At 42.1% G+C, this 7,500-nt stretch overlaps 1 protein-coding gene across 3 annotated transcripts in view; it reads right to left on the bottom strand.

Annotated features, from left to right (window-relative positions):
* Positions 1-7,500, bottom strand: part of LOC147034527 (uncharacterized) — a 111,865-nt gene that overhangs the window by 89,689 nt on the left and 14,676 nt on the right. Inside the window, exon 2 of one of the 3 annotated variants that reach the window (XR_015059165.1) lies at positions 1,754-1,787. The exons of the other annotated variants lie outside the window; for them this stretch is intronic. The gene's annotated coding sequence lies outside the window, so the exon portion shown is untranslated. The remainder of the gene's footprint in view (positions 1-1,753; positions 1,788-7,500) is intronic. 3 annotated transcript variants of the gene reach the window in all.

The following is a 7,500-nucleotide window of genomic DNA, read 5'->3' as shown; positions in this document are numbered from 1 at the left end:
CTCACTTACTCTTCACGAAGGACACTGTAGGATCTTAAATATCCACCAGCTAATTCCGGCAGATGGAACACCCACCCACTTTAATGTCGATCCGAGGGACAGCACACACAGTGATGAATCAGCCAGCCTGTGAAAGACCAGGATGACAGTTCATAGCTGAGGCGAGATTCAAACCCAGGCAAGACAGCTTCGAGGCAAGTGTGCGTACCTCTAGGTTATCCTGCCGGCTCATCCATGAAAACCATCGACATTGGAAATTATCATGATCATTCGATGTCTTTGTTTGTTTGACTTGTATGCACTCCTCCAGTGCTGAACCAAATTATCTTAAAACTGCAGCAATTGTGCTCAGAGTGTGTAGCGATGTGTTTGGGGAGTTGGGAAATGTTTTGCTCAACTTTCATTTTAACATTAATGTTTGGGAATTATTATGAAACTCCACTATGTCCTCTGCATTAAAGCAAAATTTGAAGTCGATTCAGGGATGACCCAAATCATTTTGGGGAGTGTGAGAATAGATAAACAAAGAAGTGGACAAATAGAGGGGGCAGTGGGTGAAAAGGTATGGGGGAAATCGATGAATGGGTAAAGGGGGAAGTCTAGAGGGGAAGTCAGTGAAGGGATAGAAGTCTGTGGGCAAAGCAAAGGAGTTTAGGGAAGTAGGTGAAGGGGTAGAAAAGGTCAAGAGAAGGCATATAAGTGGGAGTGGATGAAGAGGTTGAGGGAAGTGTGTAATTGGGTTGAGTGTCAGTATTTAAAAGTGTAAAAAGGCAGTGGGATAAGGAGAATAAGTGGGAGTGGATGAACACTTTGAAGGAAATATGTAGAATATATGAATCACCTTGCCCGTGAGAAACTCTATGATAAGAGTTAAAAACTGGGCTGAGATTCGAATGCAGGCTAGACCGCTTAAAGGAGAGTGTGCATACCTCTCGGCCACCCTGTCTTTTATATGTGTGTGTATGTATATCTCTTCTATAATATAATATTTTTGGCTTTTCTGGAATTGAAATTCCACATAAGGTATTGTCATCATGCACCATCCGTCTGTCTGTCTCCTATTTTGACTTCTCCAGCCAAACCGCTGGACCGATCCGGCTGGAATTTGGCAGCAACATTCCGCTCCTGACTGGTAACAGAGATTGCAAAGCTCGTTCTCGTCACGTAACTTAAAGAAGGTAAAAATGGCGGTCGTGCAAATTCCTTCAAAAATTTTCTTCTCCAGACCCACCAGTCAGAATGCTACCAAATTTGAGTTGGAACATTAGCACAGGGTGCTGATGTTAAATTGCAGAGGTAATGTCAATCACATGATTGGAAGTGTGTCCAAATGACCGACTCAGTCAATTTATGGGAAAATTGCATAAATTCCTTCAAAAATCTTTTTCTCCATACCCAACAGTCAAAATGATACAAAATTTGGGTCACAACATTAGACCAGGGCCCAAATAAGCTGCAGGTCCAATGGTCCTATTTTTTCTGCACCATTTAGTACTTGTATATAATTTGATGGTTCAGCATATAATCATTTATATAATCATTTCTTTCAATTAATTTAAAATAAATGTTTATTGCTCCATGAAAATCATGATTTTTATGTATCTTTTTGCATAACTTCAGAGGTTAAAATTTTGATTTTGATTTCTCAATAATTTATTCTCTTGATGCAAGGAATTATACAAATTAGCAGAGTACCCGCCCTATGAGCGATCTTCTTTCAAGCATGCAACATGTTCCTCTGACACATACATACCTTTATGTGGGCGGTATAAAAGCAACTGACAGCTCTGTAGAGGCAAAAAAAGAAATTCGGGTTACGTGCATGAAGCAAAAACACACTGCTTACAATTCAGAACACCTCACTGTACTAGAAAAAGTGGGGACAGGTATACTGTGCTGTAAATGGTGAAGTCTTGTAATACTCCTGGAGGCAGTGCGACACGATACACATATACATAGAGAATTTGTGTTCCTCCCCTCTCCCTCCACCCCACCTCCCAAGACCACCGCAAAGATAACACCTCCTGGCATTAATTGGGTTCATGCTGATCTTGTAAAGCAAATCTGGATGGAATCAGCCCAGAAATGTCGGAGTAGCATGACAAACAAACCAACAAACACCACAAAAACCGGTCAGTGAATTACAGTAAGGATTATGTATGAATTACATTTGCAAATCCTCTACAAATTGAATGCAATGAGTTAATTAAATAAATAGGCTGGTTTACGGGAAATCATGTCTTTTTTTCTGGTACATGGTTGACATCTATTTGCTACAAATGCTTTCGAAAGAAAGAAAATGTACGACTAAAGCAATGCAAATTTATTCGTGTGACATTGAGCAAATCGATTTCAAAAAAAAATACTTGTGAGACCGTTATTGTGTGTGCCCCCCCTCGGGAGCATCGCTAAAGCTCATGTTTTCTCTCAGTTTATCCGCTTGTATAAACAGTCTTTACCATGAAATAAATAGCCCAGCCATTTGATGTAACGTTTGGTGGATGTTTTAAGACTCAACAAAGTAGGATAATGGTGAGAATCAAGAAAAACAACTGTTGTTGATGATGCCAAATGAATTAAAGTGTTTAAAATCTGTATTTCTGTGCAAGAAGTCCCAAGCTACTCCACAAGCTGGTGCTGTGTTACAAATTGCCTTTATTGATGTTTTTTTTGACTGGGTATACTTGATCTGCATCTTGCACGCAATGCATAGTCCACAATAGATTATCGAGCAAGTGGTGCACAACCTTAAGGGAAGGCTGCTTTGTCGAAAGCCCCAAAAGTAGAATACACTGTTTGCATACATCATCCACGGTGTGATAATTGTTAATGGTATAGTTACACAATAAGGTACACCGATAGTGGTTTGAAGCTGAAAATAAGTCTTCATTCTTTTTACCTTGTTATTATATTTTTGAATCGTAACTTTAAATAATTTTGTGTCATAGTTGGAAACCAAAAACGGTTGAAACAATAGTTAGAAAACTTGGTAATGGTCTGAAGTTGGTCATAAGGGTCTTAATTTTATGATCTTGTCCTTTTGTTTTTGACCTTGATCTTGACCTGTATGGAATTTGTCAGACAGATCATGAGGACTGTTAAAACTACATTTTCAAATTCTGGTATGCAGATAATGATCTGAAGTTAATCCCGGCAGTCTTCAATTTTTCACGTTAACCTTGAGAATTGTCACAATTTTATTGCAAACTGTTGGAGTCAGCCTCAAATCCACTTAACCAATCATAGCTTTAGAAATTGAACTGCATGGCCTGAAGCTCACCTGGGTCTGGAGCAAGTCACTCAAACCTACCCACCCCCCCCTACCCCTCACCTCCGCAGACCCCCTGATTTTTTTTAATGCCATGAACAAACTTTGGTACATCACGAGTGTTGAAGGTTGTGGTCAAGTTTCATCAAAATCTTGTGTTTGGTTCAAGCGATAATGACTGACTCACTCACCTACAGACACTGCTCAATCACATAAGCTCACCAGACTAAAGTCAGATAAGCTAAAATTGGGATGTGCTGTTGCTTGATGCATTTGAAAGGATAGACCATGGACAAACAATTACAAGTTGGTGACAAGGTACTTTCAGGTATGATGATGCAGTTTGCACACATGGAAATTCTTGGTTATAGTCTTACAGAATAATCTCATAAAGGATTTTCATTCTGAACGGAAAGTCCTATTGTTATTGGTCTGTATGATGAAAGGCCTTTCAAATATAACTAATTGTGCTGTATTGCTCGAGATAATAATGACTACATCATTGGTATTAATATTAAATAACAGGAATGGATGGTGGGTGCATTGAAGTGATATAATGTTAGCTTCTCATGCCATATAGTAGTGTCACGTCTGAGTCCTGTTAACATGGTAGGCCTAAGTGCCGGCACCTTAAGTCTTGGGATATGGCCAAACGGTCTCTTATTGCACAACTTTACCATTCCCCAAGGTCACCCAAATGAGTCAAAAATCGATGGCACATGCACATGTGAAGAAGATTGCTCGAACTCGTTTTCGTATCTTTTAAAGCAGGGGTGGGGAACCTCTGGCCTCCGGGCCGGATACGGCTCGCGAGACCGTTTGATCCGGCCCGTGAGGAAATTCATAAAAATAAACAAAAGCAACCTCAGAAATACAACACAAAAAAAACTCCAGACAGCGATTATTTTTTCCTAAAAAAATTAATTAAATGGACAGCTAAAAACGGACAGCTGTCATCTGTCTGTTTCACGTTCAGGGTCAGTGAATGTAGCACGTGCGTAACGTAATCTGTGATCGCGTAATCTCACGTCATCATTTCATTCAGTATATGCAAACATGGCGACGAACAAGAAAAGAAAGGTAGATGTGGAATGTCGCACTTTCCAAGAGAAATGGGCAAACGATTATTTATTTCTTTGTGGAAGTAAAAGGCAAGCCAGTATGCCTAGTTTGTCAGGAAGCGCCTCGGTGATGAAAAAGTCCAACCTCGAGCGTCATTACAGCTCGAAACATGCTAAACTGGACGAGTTGAAAGGACAAATGTGCTTGGATAAAGTTAACGCTCTTTGGCGGAGTTTTGGTGCTCAACAAGCAGTCTTCATAAGACCACAATGTGACCGAGACAACACTACGCATGCTAGTTTTGTGGTGAGTGAGCTAATCGCTAAGAAGCTGATGCCGCATTCAGAAGGAGAATTTGTGAAGGAGTGCGTTGTTGCCGCTGCAGAGCTGCTCGCACCGGACAAAGTAAAATTGTTCCAAAGTGTCAGTTTGTCTCGAAGAACTGTCTCAGATCGGATTACTGAAATGGCACAAGATATTGAGGAAACACTGAAGGACACCGCAAGAGATTTCCAGTTTTTCTCTCTGGCCTGCGATGAGACAACGGACATAACAAACACCGCCCAACTAGCCATTTTTGTGCGGGGGATTACAGCTGAGTTTGATACGAGCGAGGAGTTGCTGTCTTTGCAAGCCATGCATGGCACCAAAGGTGAGGATTTGTTTGAGCAAGTTGTTTTGGCTCTGAACAAATTCGAACTGCAGTTTGAGAAGTTAAGTGGCCTGGCCACGGATGGAGCCCCAGCTATGGTTGGCGCGCAAAAGGGATTGACTGCATTGGTCAAAAAAGGAATGAGTCGTCTCAGTCTCGATCCAAGTGAGTTCGTTGTATGCCACTGTATCAAACACCAAGAGAATCTGTGTGCAGTCCCTGAAGCTCAAAAATGTGATGACAACTGTCGTTTCCACCATAAACGTCATCCAAAGCAGAGGGCTGAACAGCCGCCAGTTCAAGGAGCTACTGAGTGAACTAGAGTCAGAGTACGGAGATCTGGTTTACCACTGTGAGGTGCGGTGGCTGAGTCGCAGAAATATGCTCACACGGTTTTACTCACTGAGAGAAGAAGTGAAACAGTTCATGGAGATGAAGGGGAAACCTGTCATGGAACTCAGTGATAGCGAGTGGCTGTGTGATTTGGGCTTCATGGTGGACATTACCAAGTACCTGTCAGAGCTGAACGTCAAGCTCCAAGGTCCAAACCAGCTTCTCAGCTCTCTGCAATCAAATGTGAAATCATTTGAAGCTAAACTAAAGCTGTGGCAAGTGCAACTGGAAAGGGGAAACACTGTCCACTTTCCCGCTCTGCAAGAACAAAAGCCTGCTGTGACATCTGAATATGCTGCTGAGTGTGCAAAACTCCTCCAGGCATTTGGAGAGAGGTTCCAGGACATGAAAAGTAAACAAAGGGAACTGACCATATTTGCCACGCCGTTTAATGTGGAACCAGCTGATGTGGCTGACAACCTACAACACAAAATCATTGAGCTGCAAAGCAATGACGAGCTCAAAGCTAGGTACAACAACCTCCGTTTGCTCGAGTTCTACAATCTGTATGTACGTGCTGAGGATTTCCCCATTCTGAGGAGACATGCACTGAGGTTTGCATCACTGTTTGGGATGACCTACAGCTGTGAGCAGTTCTTTTCAAAACTGACTCTTGCAAAGACTCGGTTCTGCTCAAGACTGACTGACCCAACCCTGCAAAACCAGCTGTGAGTAGCATCATCATCACTACCACCTGACACCAAACGCCTCGCCAAAGAGAAACAGTTCCAGCCATCGCATTAGGTGAGTCCGATATATGTGTTCAATAATTTTGCCTGGCCCTCAAAGGATGTTGTAAAAATCGAAATGGCCCTTGACAGGAAAAAGGTTCCCCACCCCTATTGTAAAGGGTTTATTTTGTATTGAAAAGTACAGGGAAGAAGGTAGACAAAACACTCGAATAAACGGTATGAACAAAGCGAATCAAAAGACACAAAGAGGGAGATGGGAACATGTGAACTTGTATACATGGATGAGAAATAAATCACAAAACCTAACCCACTGTAGGCATCACAGAACACACTTTTACAACAACATAAGAATGCAGGCCAGAATTATCTTTGTCTACGATATACACGGTGGACGCAGGACACGATGCAGCCCTCTTTGGATACCAGATGCGAGTCGACAAGAGCCAGTGACAGTCGGTCGAAAGGCGAAGAAAACCAGCCACCAGCAGCACCAGTGACGAGTAGCACCCGAGATGCAGAAAGCCAAACAGAGCACGATGAAGTGAACCAGTCACGAGGAGCACCAGCGACGATCAGCTCCTCGACCGGGTCTCGTGGCCCTCTTTGTCCTTTCCAAACGAGGGTCAATCCCAAAACTTTTTCAGAGCAAAATCACACAAAGGTCTTGCATCCTCCGTGAACCACTTGCTTGTCCCCTTCCCACACAAGGATCCCGCTTCCTCACAAGTGGCAATTTCTTTTGGGAATCCCACCCACGGGACGGCCCCAATAAAAATAAACCATCACATCTTCCAGCTCCATAGCACACTGTGATGCCATGGCTCGCACACACTGACCAGAGAAATCGTAATGAACCTCATTGTGCACAATGCACGTGTGCCTCCGTGTACATTTGCACACATTATATGTGCCTCTGTGGCCTGCCCACAAACAAGAGATGTTTACACATACAAAATTACTGTCTACCCTGTCTATAAATTACATAAACTACCTCCTCAGTGTCAACTGAAACAAACAACTTATTCTGACAGCTTCCTGTTAAATGGGATTCCAACCTACTAGAAACACACCAACCATATACTACACTTACCACAGTCTGGCTATGGACCCCCCTCCACGTAACAGTATGTATGCGCATGAGAAAAGTGGAGCACATTCATGACAATCCCGACATTTATGGCTCCAGTTTATTTTGTGAACACATCTCCATGATAAAAGGAGCTTCTCTTTGGTGTCATGCTATACAAGCTCTGGTATTCATCATTATAAGTATGCTGCACACCTTGTGAACCATTAAAACTATTCGCATTCATTATCCTTGCATGCTGGATTTAATTTTTTTTCCCAATGCTATAAAACTGAATTAACAACTATGAATAGAAGGCAAATATATATGATCAAAAATCTAAACACTTTATACCTTTAAAATAATA

The sequence above is a fragment of the Eptatretus burgeri genome, chromosome 1 (genome assembly GCF_056783735.1).
Source record: "Eptatretus burgeri isolate ZD-2024b chromosome 1, Ebu_testis_v1, whole genome shotgun sequence".
Taxonomy (NCBI): Eukaryota; Metazoa; Chordata; class Myxini; order Myxiniformes; family Myxinidae; genus Eptatretus; species Eptatretus burgeri.
This window is presented reverse-complemented; position numbering and strand designations above follow the sequence as displayed.